Consider the following 15,846-nt stretch of genomic DNA (forward strand, 5'->3'; position numbering starts at 1 on the left):
CTGTTTTCCGCTTCTGTCTTTGTCGGATTCTTGTTTGAGGTTAGCTGCTCTGTGTCCTTGTTCCGCCCTGTTGTTGTTTTTGCATTTGTCAGATGTTGCGTGTGAGCAGGTGTCTATGTCAGCTACGGTCTGTGCCTTCCTGAAGCGACCTGCAGTCGGTGGTCGCGTCTCCAGTCGTTCCTCTCTACTGACAAGAGGTTTTCAGTTTCCTGTTTTGGATTACCTTTGGATTATATCCAGGAACATCATTGTTTGTTTAAGACTGGAATAAAGACTCTGTTTCTATTACGTCGCTTTTGGGTCCTCCTTCATCAGCATAACACTCCAACTGAATTTGGACAGTGTATCCCAACCTGGTTACTGTTAAACAGTGCAATGCACAATCATGATTTTATTAGCTGGATGTGAATATGTTAAAAATGCATCATAGGCTATATGTAGACCACATATGTCTGTGTTTCTGTCAAAAGGGACCAACGGACTCCATTGATGTAACTTGACCTGCATCACCCACAAGCAGTCCTCGTGTCCATGGGAAACATTAAGGGGATGTTTGACAATTTCCAAAATGCATTAGGTCAGGATATTCACTCTTGTAATAATCTGTTTAAAATAAATAAGAGATAATGGGGGATGTGATGTCCATTAGGTTAATTGCCATCTGTTAAATAATTATCAATACAGGTAGGCTAGACTTATGTCAGTAATATTACTCTTTCGAACAGATGTGAAAATGTGTTTTTGTTTGATAATCAAGTGAAGTAAGTACTCTAGTGCTACGGATTCCAATGTTGTGGCACTGTCTTTATTTTGCGCTCTCGACGGCTCCCATTTTCATGGTGTCACTGGGAACATAACGGGAAAACCTATCACCGGCTTATAATGTCGAATTCAGATAATTTATCATTAAACATTTTTTACTTCGTTGTCTGAAGTTCTCATAAATAGCCCACCGATGCGCTAAAAGACAATTCCCCTTAAATCGCGCGTTTCCAGCTGCGCTGCTTACCTGATTTTATGCCAAAATAACCACTTGAAGAATCGCGTCCTCCGATTGCTGACAGACAACGTATCTTTCCAGCTTCCAAGCGCCTTTTTCTTTCGTGCTTTACCAGGATACCTCTGTACAATGTATGTAGCGGTTAAGTGGATAATGAGTGGGGATGGTTAGGGGAATTTCAGTTTGGTCGTGGACCTCATAGTTTACACATGAGCGTAAAGTGACGACGCTGCAGGCACAACTGGATGGCCCCTCCCTGAACTCAGCTGGCCCAGCTGGACACCATGCTCTATTGTGTCATGGGGTTTTAAGATAGGCAGACCTCACACAAATGTAGAGTGTTTGGTCATTGTTATTACACAAGTGGAATAGAGACAAAAACAACCTTATACCAACAATTATTATTATTACTTAGAAAATTATATAATCTTGGTATTAATTATCTGAGAACTCCAGAAAGTTTCCATGCTTCTTTTCATCTCTTCGAAGTTACTGAGATTTTATTTGATCTAAAAGTCTTACTAAACTATGTCCAAGTTCACATATGTTGCGGTGGAAGAAAGGCTAGATCAGGTGGCTGCCCTGCTCCCACCCTTAGTTTGCCTCCTGTCCCTCCTATCGTCATGGGTACACTTTCCTGAAAACAATGACACTATACTTTGCTTAAACCTATTTGTGGTGACTTCAAAATGAGGGGTGTTGTTGAAAGCAAAGTCATCAGACATTGGATCATCTCGAACAAATCAGAGTATTAAAGCCAATTCCGCAAAAAAAAAAAACTTGTTATACCCATGTGTGTTCTGGCTCTGGCCCAACCCATCGGTTTCTGGGACCAGATGGTCTAGAATGGTTTTCCATTCTAGAAATCGTTGGGGAGGTACTCAGATCCAGACTCATTGCAGAGAACTAACTAATGTCCGTGGCGTGGCATAGCGTTTGGCCTAGTGTTTGGCCGGAGCAAGGAGTTCGGGTAGCCAGGCTAATGGATTTAAGGACTGACCATCCATAAGATTAAAATACAAATGTTCACCATGTTTTAAAGCTATACAGCGGTTGTGTACCATTACATTGTTAACAAACAACAGAGTAAAAAAAAGCTTAATTTGGGTTTGGATGGGGTATGACATTCGAACTAAGGTCATCAGGCATTTATAAGTTCTATTCTTTAAGAATCAATGGGTATATATAATTAATTAAAAAGTCTGAAAATTGACATAGTTATTGCAGATGGACCCTTTAAAGATTAGAATATTCCAATGCAGTTAGCCAAAAAAGATGACAAGATAGGTCACACATATCTTCCAGGGTTGCTATAAACCACATGAGGTTGGTGGCACCTTAATTGGGGAGGATGGGCTCGTGGTAATGGCTGGAGCAAAATAAGTGAAATGGTATTAAATACATCAAACACATGGTTTCCATGTGTTTAATGCCATTCCATGTGCTCCGTTCCAGACATTATTATGAGCCATCCTCCCTTTAGCAGCCCCCACTGCTATAAACAGATATCCCACTGTAACGGCTGTCCTCCTCCTTCGTCCGAAGAGGAGGAGTAGGGATTTGACCAAAGCGCAGCATGAAAGTTTGACAAAACGAATTTATTAAAGAAAAGACCAAACACGATAAACACTTGAAAGGATTACCAAAAAAGCAAAACGACGTAGACAGACCTGAACATGGAACTTACATAAATACACAAAGAATTCACGAACAGGAACAGACTACATACACGAACGACAAAACGAAACAGTCCCGTGTGGTGCACATACACAGACACAGGAGACAACCACCCACAAACAAACAGTGTGAACAGCCTACCTTTATATGGTTCTCAATCAGAGGAAAAGTCAAACACCTGTCTCTGATTGAGAACCATATAAGGCTAATTACAAACCACCTAAACATAGAAACACAAAACATAGAATGCCCACCCCAACTCACGCCCTGACCAACTAAACACATACAAAAATAACAGAAAACAGGTCAGGAACGTGACACCCACATTTCTGGTTAGTCCATAACTTGTTTCCTGCTTGTAGCAGGGCACGTTTACAGCAACACAATCTCACACTTAATTTGTGTAAATATGTACAAAAAGTATTTCAGCAGATTTTGTGCGTTTTTTGTTTGGCTTAATTCGTGTGAAAATACACACAATTTTGTGCGACTTAATTCGTAGAAAAATACATTTTGGGAGCAAACTTCAGAACAATCTTTTGAAAGTTATTGGATCAATGCATTTTGGGCAATGGTGTTCTACACTGCCTTTTTTTGTGTCCCACATTTATTTATATCAAAAACAAAGATGTTAACAAGCCAATATTTTTAATGTCGTGGAAAATTCTAATCAAGTGAGAAAGACTTTGTCATTTCTTCCTCAATAACAATCCTGTCTCGGAGCTCTACGGACAATTCCTTTGACCTCATGGTTTGGTTTTTGCTCTGACATGCACTGTCAACTGTGTGCCATTATATAGACAGGTGTGTGCCTTTCCAAATCATGTCCAATCCATTGAATTTACCACAGGTGGACTCGAATCAAGTTGTAGAAACATCTCAAGGACGATCGATGGAAACAGGATGCACATGAGATACATTTCGAGTCTCATAGCAAAGGGTTTTTATTTTTTTAATTTTATTTTTTATAAATTTGCAAAAATGTATATAAACCTGTTTTCCATTTATCGTTATGGGGTATGTAGATTGATGTGGGAAAAAATCTATAAAAATAGGTGAATAAGGCTGTAATGTAAAAAAAATGGAAAACGTCAAGGGGTCCGAATACTTTCCGAATGCACTATATGTAACGCTCGTCGTTGGAATGAGGTGAGGACCAAAGCGCAGCGTGGTAAGTGTTCATCATTATATTTATTAAACATAGAACACTAAACAAAATAACAAAGGAGAACGAAACGCAAAAGTTCTGTAAGGTGACATCCACTACACAGAAAATAATCACCCACAAAACACAATGAAAAACAGGCTACCTAAATATGGCTCCCAATCAACGACAGACACCTGCCTCTGATTGAGAACCATACTAGGCCAAACACATAGAAAAGGTCAATAGAACAAAACATAGAAAAAACAACATAGAATGCCCACCCCAACTCACGCCCTGACCAAACTAAAATAAAGACATAACAAAGGAACTAAGGTCAGAACGTGACACTATATATCAAATAACCTGACAATGATCCACATCATATGGGTAGACAAATAATGCAACTATTGCTACTCTAGGATGCAAACCAGATATATGAATCATTGCTGATCCATCTTGTTCTGATCTAATGATATGGATGTAGGATTTTCTACGGCCTAGAATTGAGACCTTTCACAGACATGATGGATGAAGCTAGGCCGCTCTTGGTTCTTATTGGCGAAGACTGAACTCAAGTTAAGGGTTATATATTAGACTCTCCGATACCACTTTGCCCAACATGCTATACCCCAGAGGTTGTAAATAAAAGATTTTTAAGGTGATATAACTTGTATCATTATTATAGGGCTGTGAAACTCATAGCTGAATGGCCTCAGACTGAGCATTTCTCACCATTTATTTATGGAGAGCAATTTCTGTTTTATAACAGGTAGTGTCCATTTATTTACAGTAGTGTGTTGATTAATTATTGCTTCTTCTGTGGAAATACAGAATAAGTATAAAAATGCCAAATATACCAAAAGCTCATAATCATTACTGAAACATGCAAACTACACACAATTAACCAGTTAAAGATAATGAATACATGACAACTAGACAACTTGATACAACAAGGGTTGTATAAAAATAAGATTTTGTTCTTAACTGACTTGCCTAGTTAAATAAAGGTAAAAAAATATATATATAAAAAGAAAATACAAATATTTTATTTGAAATAATTCATAGCAAAGTCAAGAGTTGGCGATAACATGAGTACAAACAAAGTGAGTGTGTGTATATGTGTGTAAGTGTTTGTGTGTATTATGGTGTGTATTACAATTTCCCATCATAAAAATGTATCCCCATTTCCCAATCACATATCTTCATCGATACCACAAAAAAAGCGAAAACAGAAACAGCTGTATTTTTCTCCAATCTGGAAACCCTCATAAAATTCGACATAACCTTGTAAAAAATTGTTCCCGAAGTTTGCCCTCCCCCAAATTATTTTCCTACAAATGAATTTTGACATGAATTAAGCCACACAAAAATGCACAAAATCTGCTGAAATTGTCAGACCCTGATCTGTTTCACCTGTCCATGTGATTGTCTCCACCCCCCTCCAGGTGGCTCCCATCTTCCCCATTATCCCCTGTGTATTTATACCTGTGTTCTCTGTTGGTCCATTGCTAGTTCGGCTTGTTTGTCAAGTCAATCAGCTCCTGCTTTTCCCAGTCTCTCTTTTTCTCGCCCTCCTGGTTTTGACCCTTGCCTGACCACTCTGCCTGCCCCTGACTCTGCCTGCTGACTTGTACCTTTGCCCCACCTCTGGATTGTTGACCTCTGCCTACTCTGAGCCTGCTTGTTGACCTGTACCTTTGCCCCACCTCTGGTTTACTGACCCCTGCCTGCCCTGACTTGTCTATTGCCTGCCCCTGTTGGAATATTAAACCAATTCCACGTGTCTGCATCTTGGTATTACCTTACCATATTTGAGCGAATTGAGTGTGAGATTGTGTTGCAACATTTTACAGCAATCTTTTCTATAAGTCACATGATTTCATGAGAAAAAAATGGTGTGTGTGTAATGCAAGTCAAGGTGTCCTTGATGAATATCAACAAGATGCATACTCAGCAATGTTAAAATAACTTTTTTAGTTAGGCTAAATCGGACCAAACTAGTTCATGCCCTAAAAGCAGACAATGTTCAAATGTAGTCCATGAAGAGGTATTAGTATTACTGTATGTGCACAGGTATTCTGCTGTACAATTTCAAACAGCATTAACTACACATTTGGTCAAAATTTAAGACCGAAATCAGGCTTTGTAGTATCCGTTTTATCTTGTGACCTAGTTCAATTATCTTCCGTTTCAGAGAAAATGGAGGGTCACATTTGAAGTAACTACAAAATCCAGGTAAAAACCAAGGCAAACAGCAGTGCAATGCAAAATTACTGCACTCTGGCTTTGTTGCACCGTGTTTGACTGCAGCTCGCCATGTTATTCTATCGGGCTCCGAGTTCAGGCGATCCCGATCACGACACACACCGTCACACACACCATGAGAAAGACAGTGATTCAGTTATCACCAGAATAAACAAGTTACAACCCAGCAGAAAAATTATGGTTGAACTCATATTGAAAAGCAAATACCCAGATAATAGTAAGAAATATGGCAAACAAAATATGTAAAAACTAGCTAGTCAAATATTTCTTAAAAGTATAAACATTCTCCGTGATGAAATAGTTCTTACCTTACGGGGAAAAGGCTTGAGGGTTACTTAAATACAACATTCAAAACATGAAATCATAACTACATAAAAAACATTGAATACAGTTGGAATGTAGTTAGAACTTTGTTTCCATCAAATAATTTACAAATACAACAAGAAAGTTTGATCAACACATTTTGCTTTTGCATTACCCATATATTAATTTGAGGTCATACAAGGGCAGAGTGCAGTAACAGTATTTTAGGGGTCAAAATGACTTCATAATAATATATTACATCAGTGTATCATCATTTATCTACCTACACCATTCTTGGCAGGACAGCAAAACAACAAAAACAACTTAAAAAATATTTTTCGCAGTTTCGCTGTTTGTATAGTTACTGCTCTTTGCCTTTCTAGGGCAGTATAGGCCTACACTACGAGCGGAATAATTAATGAATTTGAATGCATTCATAATCAAGACAGATGGTCATATAGACTATGGTAGGCCTACAGTAAACAGTTAGGTTGAAAGAAAGACAGTGGGGCTCATCACAATACAATGCCTGAGGCTAGTGATGCCCAGCTCGCTACCTGGATAGACACGAACATAGCCTCTTGCATTTAAATACACATGGTATGGAATCAGATCAAATCAACTTTAATTTGTCACGTGCTGAATACAGCAGGTTTAGACCTTACCGTGAAATGCTTACTTACAAGCCCTAAACCAACAATGCTGTTTTAAGAAAAATAATGTCACGCCCTGGCCTTATTATTCTTTGTTTTCTTTATTATTTTAGTTAGGTCAGGGTGTGACATGGGGAATGTTTATGTTTTGTTGGTTTTGGGAGTTTATTTGGTAAAGGGGTTATGGGGTGTAGTAGATGGTTTTGTGTTGAGTGTATATGTCTAGAGTTGTCTATGTTGGTTAGTTATCTAGGAGAGTCTATGGTTACCTGAATGAGTTCCCAATTAGAGACAGCTGATTTCGGTTGTCTCTGATTGGGAGCCTTATTTAGGGCAGCCATAGGCTCTCATTGGTTGTGGGTAATTGTCTATGTAAGAACGTTAGTAGCCTGTATGTTTGTGCACAATGTTTGTAGCTTCACGGTCGTTTTGTTGTTTTGTTAAAGTGTTTTTGTGTCGTGTTCATCTTCGTGTTAAAATAAAAGAAGATGGCATATTTTCCAACTGCTGCATTTTGGTCCGTTAATCCGCCACACGATCGTGACAGAATTACCCACCATAGGACCAAGCGGCATGGAAGGCGGCAACAGGACCTACCCACAAAGGATTTCTGGACATGGGAGGAGATACTGGATGGTAAGGGGCCGTGGGATCAACCTGGAGAATATCGCCTCCCTCGTGAAGAGCTGGAGGCAGCGAAAGCCGAGAGGAGGCGATATGAGGAGGCAGCACGGAGACAAGGCTGGAAGCCCGTGAGTACAACCCAAAAATTTCTTGGGGGGGGCCTTAAAGGGAGTGTGGCGAAGTCAGGTAGGAAACCTGCGCCTACTCCCTGTACTTACCGTGGAGAGCGAGAGTACGGGCAGACACCGTGTTACGCAGTAGAGCGCACGGTGTCTCCTGTACGCGTGCATAGCCCGGTTCGGTACATTTCAGCTCCACGTATCGGCCGGGCTAGACTGAGCGTTGAGCCATATGTCATGAAGCCGGCCCAACGCATCTGGTCACCAGTGCGTCTCCTCGGGCCGGCGTACATGGCACCAGCCTTACGCATGGTGTCCCCGGTTCGCCTACATAGGCCGGTGCGGGTTATTCCACCTCCCCGCACTGGTCAGGCGACGGGGAGCATAGAACCAGGTAAGGTTGGGCAGGCTCGGCGTTCAAGGGAGCCAGTACGCCTGCACGGTCCGGTATTTCCGGCGCCACCTCCCCGCCCCAATCCAGTACCACCAGTGCCTCCTCCACGCACTAGCTATATGGTGCGTGTCTCCAGCCCTTTACCACCAGTGTCTAAACCACGCACCAAGCCTCCTGTGTGTCCCCAGAGTCCTGTGCGTCCTGTTGCTGCTCCCCGCACTAGCCCTGAGATGCGTGTCCCCAGCCCGGTGCCACCAGTCCCGGCACCACGCACCAGGCCTACAGTGCGCCTCAGCCGGCAGGAGTCTGCCGTCTGCACAGCGTTGACTGAACTGCTCGTCTCCCCAGCGCCATCTGAGCCATCCGTCTCCCCAGCGCCATCTGAGCCATCCGTCTCCCCAGCGCCATCTGAGCCATCCGTCTGCAATGAGCCTGCAAAGCCGCCCGTCTGCCATGAGCCTGCAAAGCCGCCCGTCTGCCATGAGCCCACTGAGCCGTCCGCCAGACAGGAGCCGCTAGAGCCGCCAGCCAGACAGGAGCCGCTAGAGCCGTCCGTCAGACAGGATCTGCCAGAGCCGCCAACCAGACAGGATCTGCCAGAGCCGCCAACCAGACAGGATCTGCCAGAGCCGCCAACCAGACAGGAGCAGCCAGATCAGTCAGCCAGCCATGAGCAGCCAGATCCGTCAGCTAGCCATGAGCAGCCAGATCCGTCAGCTAGCCATGAGCAGCCAGATCCGTCAGCTAGCCATGAGCAGCCAGATCCGTCAGCTAGCCATGAGCAGCCAGATCCGTCAGCTAGCCATGAGCAGCCAGATCCGTCAGCTAGCCATGAGCAGCCAGATCCGTCAGCTAGCCATGAGCAGCCAGATCCGTCAGCTAGCCATGAGCAGCCAGATCCGTCAGCTAGCCATGAGCAGCCAGATCCGTCAGCTAGCCATGAGCAGCCAGATCCGTCAGCTAGCCATGAGCAGCCAGATCCGTCAGCTAGCCATGAGCAGCCAGATCCGTCAGCTAGCCATGAGCAGCCAGATCCGTCAGCTAGCCATGAGCAGCCAGATCCGTCAGCTAGCCATGAGCAGCCAGATCCGTCAGCCAGCCATGAGCAGCCAGATCCGTCAGCCAGCCATGAGCAGCCAGATCCGTCAGCCAGCCATGAGCAGCCAGATCCGTCAGCCAGCCATGAGCAGCCAGATCCGTCAGCCAGCCATGAGCAGCCAGATCCGTCAGCCAGCCATGAGCAGCCAGATCAGTCAGCCAGCCATGAGCAGCCAGATCCGTTAGCCAGCCATGAGCAGCCAGATCTGTCAGCCAGCCATGGGCCGTCCCTCAGTCCGGAGCTGCAGTCCCTCAGTCCGGAGCTGCCGTTCCTCAGTCCGGAGCTGCCATTCCTCAGTCCGGAGCTGCCCCTTACCCTGGTGCTGCCCCTTACCCTGGTGCTGCCCCTTACCCTGGTGCTGCCCCTTACCCTGGTGCTGCCCCTTACCCTGGTGCTGCCCCTTACCCTGGTGCTGCCCCTTACCCTGGTACTGCCCCTGACCCTGGTACTGCCCCTTACCCTGGTACTGGTCCTTAGTCCGGAGCTGTCCCTTAGTCCGGAACTCCCCCTTAATGCAATGGGGTTAATGTGGAGGGGGGTCGTTTGGAGGAGGCCTAGGAGGTGGTTAGGTACTGTGGTGACGTGGGGACTACGACCAGAGCCGGAGCCGCCACCGTGGAGGGGAGCCCACCCAGACCCTCCCCTAGACTGTGTATGGTGCGCCCGGAGTTCGCGCCTCAAGGGGGGGGTTATGTCACGCCCTGGCCTTATTATTCTTTGTTTTCTTTATTATTTTAGTTAGGTCAGGGTGTGACATGGGGAATGTTTATGTTTTGTTGGTTTTGGGAGTTTATTTGGTAAAGGGGTTATGGGGTGTAGTAGATGGTTTTGTGTTGAGTGTATATGTCTAGAGTTGTCTATGTTGGTTAGTTATCTAGGAGAGTCTATGGTTACCTGAATGAGTTCCCAATTAGAGACAGCTGATTTCGGTTGTCTCTGATTGGGAGCCTTATTTAGGGTAGCCATAGGCTCTCATTGGTTGTGGGTAATTGTCTATGTAAGAACGTTAGTAGCCTGTATGTTTGTGCACAACGTTTGTAGCTTCACGGTCGTTTTGTTATTTTGTTGTTTTGTTAAAGTGTTTTTGTGTCGTGTTCATCTTCGTGTTAAAATAAAAGAAGATGGCATATTTTCCAACTGCTGCATTTTGGTCCGTTAATCCGCCACACGATCGTGACAAATAAGTGTTAAGAAAATATTTACTAAATAAACTGAAGTGACATGCTATTAGGTACTATACTATTAGGTTACAATTTCTCCTACATTAATTCTGTCATCCTCAGAAAGTTGGAGTGGACTTTCAGTCCATTACTACAAGACTGGGTTTTTAAACTATTCACTGGATGTTTCTAAGAATTACATGTTAACTTTGAAGAGCATCCCCTGGGATTTTGGGTCTGAAAGAAGACTGCCAACATTTTCCCAAGGATGTTCCAAAGTATGTCCTGAAGTGTTTGAGGGTGTTTGTTTGGGTTCTGTTCCAGAAAATGAGAGGTTATTGAAATGACTCTAACATGTCAGGACTAGTTCCTATTATACTAGCCCATATTAGACTCCTCTTATCACCTATCAGCCACTCAGGAAATGCTGCAACAATGGGATTTACAGGAAAATGGCTGCATTATCTTCCCCTGCAAGCCCACATCCGGATATACAAAAGTGAAACCAGAGCATATTACGCCATAATAAGCCATATGAAATGTTCATGAATGTTCCCCCTCTGTTCGAAATCAAATGTTATTTGTCACATGCACCGAAAACAACAGGTGTAGACCTTACAGTGAAATGCTTACTTACGAGCCCTTAACTAACAATGAAGTTAAGAAAAAAAGTGTTAAGTATTTACTGAAATAAACTGAAGTAAAAAATAAAAATATATAATTAACAAATAATTATGGAGCAATAATAAAATAACAGTAGCATGTCTATATATAGGGGGTACAGAGTCAATGTGCGGGGGCATCGGCTAGTTGAGGTAATATGTATACAACTGTTAAAAAGTTTGGGGTCACTTAGAAATGTTCTTGTTTTTGAAAGAAAAGCACATTTTTTGTAATTTCCCCCCCCATTTTTTGTCCAGATTCATTAAATAGTACCCGCAAACCACCAGTCTCAATGTCAACAGTGAAGAGGCAACTCCGGGATGCTGGCCTTCTAGGCAGTTAGCAAACCATGCAACTGCATGCACTGAAAGACCAAAGCTCGACAATCTCTGCCTCATTATAGCATGATCAACTGTATCAAAAGCCTTAGCAAGATCAATAAAAAGAGACACAGTGCTGTTTCTTGAGCTTCAGTGATATAATTTAAAACCTTCATGGCAGCTGTAATTGTGCTATGTTTTTTCCTGGAGCCTGATTGGTACATTGATAAAATAGAGTAAGTATATAAAAACTCTTTTAGCTGTTCACTAACAAGGGTTTCAAGTATTTTCACCAGAGGTGAGTGCTTTGAGATTAGCCTATAATTATTTAAAAGAGTTGGATCCCCCTTTTTAAAAGAGGTAGGACAAATGCTGATTTTCAGATCTTTGGAATTTCATTACATTCCAGGGTTAGATTGAACAGATATGTAAGTGGTTCAGCTATGAAATCAGCTGCCAGTTTTAAAAAGCAGGGATAAAGAAGATCAGTACGTGCAGGCTTTCTCTGATCTAAGGATTTCAGGGCTTTATGTTCCTCCTGCACTGAGAATGGCAAAAAGCTAAACGTTTGACCAGCTCTCACTGGTTCATCCACACAGGGTTGTACAGAGACAGAGGACACTGAATCAAACAGCCTACCAGATGATACAAAGTGCTCATTGAAACAATTCAGCATTTCAGTTTTGTCACATACAGCAACAGTGTCCTTCAATACACATGACTGTAATTAATTAACATTACTTTTACCAGACAGACTTAATAGACTTCCAAAACGTTATAGGATCATTCAGGTTATCAGTGGTAACAGACATAAAATATTCAGACTTGGCCTTCCTGAGAAGAAAATACCACTTGCTTCATAACTGCCTAAAAAGAAGCCAATCAGCATCAGAACATGATTTCCTTGCTTAGCCCAGGCTATACTACGTTTATGATTACTACTATGGTGTTGAACGCTGAGCTGTAGTCAATGAATAGCATTCTCACATAGGTGTTCCTTTTGTCCAGGTGGGAAAGGGCAGTGTGAAGTGCAATAGAGATTGCATCATCTGTGGATCTGTTGGAGCGGTATGCAATTTGGAGTGGGTCAAGGGTTTCTGGGATAATGGTGTTGATGTGAGCCATGACCAGCCTTTGAAAGCACTTCAGGGCTAAAGATGTGAGAGCTACGGGTCGGTAGTCATTTAGGCAGGTTACCTTGGTGTTCTTGGGCACAGGGACTAGGGTTGCAAAGGGTCGGAAACTTTCCGGTAAATTTCCGGAATTTTTCTAGAAATTTTCCGTGGGAAGTTAAGCCTGGGAATTTGGTAATTTTACTTAAATTCATCAAAAACATTAGCTTATGACAGTGAACCTTTTTTTGTGGGATACACATAAGGCAATTCTAGGTCTTGTGGCATTATTTTGGTTAAACTATATCCAAATAAAATTGGAATTGCAACCCTCTGCATGCACAGTGTATTCTTCCATCACATGTACAGCTGGTTCTCAAGATCTTGCACACTAATGAGAAGCTATTGAGCCCACACTACTACACTGTCTGAGCCAAGGCCTACATGCTTTCTGGTAAGTTTTGATTACAATACTGGGTGAGGTGAATATATTTTATAGAACATACATTATTTTTTGTTAACTAGTAAATAGTAGCCTACAACAAAGTGTGTTTAAATCATTTCTAACTTATTAACAATTTCTACTAGTTAGTTTTTGCTACCATGTGGGTTTTAGCTTGCTTGAGCCTGCTAACTGAGGAGTGTTAGTTCAAATGTTTCCATACATGTTCATTTTAAAACATTTATCTTACAAAGGAGTTGTTTAATCTAACTGCTTAACTATTTATCTGTACATGGAATTGTATGTTTTTTTTTTACACATTTCTTTCTAATCTTTACAGGAAAATGCCACGGGCACTATCTGATGTGTGGAAACATTTCACTGCAGCTAATTTAGAAGGAAAAGCTGTGTACATTTGCAAATACTGTGCCAAATCATATGTGAAGAATGCAACAAAGATGCAGAATCATCTGGCCAAGTGCATAAAGTTACCTCAGCGCTCACAACAAGCAACGTCTGACAAAAGTCCCTCTACTTCTCTTCGAGGTGAAAATTATGAATCTGGCTCATGGTCCTCCTGGAATCAGACGTTTTTTTTTCACTAAATGGAGGAACATAGTCATAGAAATGCTGATGAATGTCTTGCCCGAGCTGTGTATGCAACTGGTTCACCTCTGATGCGCACAGGCAATGTGTATTGGAAGAGATTTCTGAATGTTCTTTGCCCAGGATACACCCCTCCAACCATACATGCTTTAACTACTCATTTGCTGGATGCAGAGTTCAACAGAGTTCAAGTGAAGGTCAGGCAAATCATAGATAAAGCAGACTGTATTGCAATCATCTCTGATGGGTGGTCGAATGTTCGTGGGCAAGGAATAATTAACAACATCATCTCCACCCCTCAACAAGTATTCTACAAGAGGACAGACACAAGGGATAACAGACACACCGGTCTCTACATTGCAGATGAGCTGAAGGCAGTCATCAATGACCTTGGACCACAGAAGGTATTTGCACTGGTGACAGACAATGCTGCGAGCATGAAGGCTGCTTGGTCTCAAGTGGAGGAGTCATACCCTCACATCACACCCATTGGCTGTGCTGCTCATGCACTGAATCTGTTCCTCAAGGACATCATGACACTGAAAACAATGGATACACTTTACAAGAGAGGCAAGGAAATGGTTAGGTATGTGAAGGGTCATCAAGTTATAGCAGCAATCTACCTCACCAAGCAAAGTGAGAAGAATAAGAGCACCACATTGAAGCTGCCCAGCAACACCCGTTGGGGTGGTGTTGTCATCATGTTTGACAGTCTCCTGGAGGGGAAGGAGTCACTCCAAGAAATGGCCATATCACAGTCTGCTGATATGGACAGCCCCATCAAGAGGATCCTCCTGGATGAGGTATTTTGGGAGAGAGTGGTAAGCAGCATGAAACTCCTGAAACCTACAGCAGTAGCCATTGCACGGATTCAGGGAGACAATGCCATCCTGTCTGATGTTCAGACTCTGCTTGCAGATATAAGAGAAGAAATCCGTACTGCCCTGCCCACTTCACTGTTGCTCCAAGCAGAGGAAACTGCAGTTCTGAAATACATCAAAAAGCGTGAAGACATCTGCCTTCAAGCCCATACACGCCGCAGGGCACATGTTGGACCACAAGTATGCTGACAAGAGCATCCTGACTGGTGCAGAGATCAGTAAGGCCTATGGTGTCATCACTACCGTGTCTTGCCACCTTGGCCTGGATGAGGGCCAGGTTCTTGGCAGTCTGGCAAAGTACACTTCCAAGCAAGGGCTTTTGGATGGAGATGCAATATTGCAGTGGTGCCAACATATCTCATCAGCCATGCTTCCATCTTCCAAATCCCACCAACATCAGCCTCAGAGCGCAACTGGTCCTTGTTTAGGAACACACACACCAAAGCATGCAACAGGCTGACCAATACAAAGGTTGAAAAATTGGTGGCCATCCGGGAAAATTTGAGGCTTTGAGCCTGACAACGAGCCATTCTCAACAAGGTTGGAAAGTGACAGTGAAGATGAGGTCTCAGAGTCTGATGTTCAAGAGGTGGACATTGAGGAGGTCCAGGGAGATGACAAGGAAGCCTCAGAGGAAGACAGCCTAGAAACTAAAGCTTTGGTTATCATTTACAGCTGTACAGTATTTTGAAAATGTTTTTGGGAGATGCGATACCAAACATGTTGGTATTACAGACTCGGTCAGGGACAGGTTGAAAATGTCAGTGAAGACACTTGCCAGTTGGTCAGCGCATGCTCGGAGTACACGTCCTTGTAATCCTTCTGGCCCTGCGGCCCTGTGAATGTTGGCCTGTTTAAAGGTCTTACTCACATCGGCTATGTAGTGTGATCACACAGTCATCCGGAACAGCGGATTCTCTCAGGCATGCTTCAGTGTTGCTTGCCTCGAAGCAAGCATAGAAGTTATTTAGCTTGTCTGGTAGGCTTGTGTCACTGGGTAGCTCGTGGCTGTGCTTCCCTTTGTGGTCCGTAATAGTTTGCAAGCCCTGCCACATTGGACGAGCGTCGGAGTCGGTGTTCTACAATTCAATCTTAGTCCTGTATTGACGCTTTGCCTGTTTGATGATTCATCGGAGGGCATAGCGGGATTTCTTATAAGCGTCCAGGTTAGAGTCCTGCTCCCTGAAAGCGGCAGCTCTACCCTTTAGCTCAGTGCGGATGTTGCCTGTAATCCATGGCTTCTGGTTGTGGTATGTATGTATGGTCACTGTGGGGACGAGGTCATCAATGCACTTATTAATGATGCCAGTGACTGATGTGGTGTACTCCTCAATGCCATCGGAAAGAATCCCAGAACTTATTCCAGTCTGTGCTAGCAAAA

The 15,846-nt window shown here is 43.3% G+C and overlaps 1 protein-coding gene across 5 annotated transcripts in view; it reads right to left on the bottom strand.

Annotated features, from left to right (window-relative positions):
• Nucleotides 1-1,240, bottom strand: part of LOC129811613 (inverted formin-2-like) — a 37,473-nt gene extending 36,233 nt beyond the window's left edge. For 2 of the 5 annotated variants that reach the window (XM_055863054.1, XM_055863053.1), the window contains exon 1: nt 1,010-1,237. The gene's annotated coding sequence lies outside the window, so the exon portion shown is untranslated. Of the gene's footprint in view, nt 1-1,009 lie in introns of all 5 variants that reach the window. The other 3 variants (XM_055863056.1, XM_055863057.1, XM_055863055.1) reach the window with 2 other exon arrangements.
• Between the last annotated feature and the right edge of the window lie 14,606 nt (nt 1,241-15,846).

This window comes from Salvelinus fontinalis, chromosome 15 (genome assembly GCF_029448725.1).
Source record: "Salvelinus fontinalis isolate EN_2023a chromosome 15, ASM2944872v1, whole genome shotgun sequence".
NCBI lineage: Eukaryota > Metazoa > Chordata > Actinopteri > Salmoniformes > Salmonidae > Salvelinus > Salvelinus fontinalis.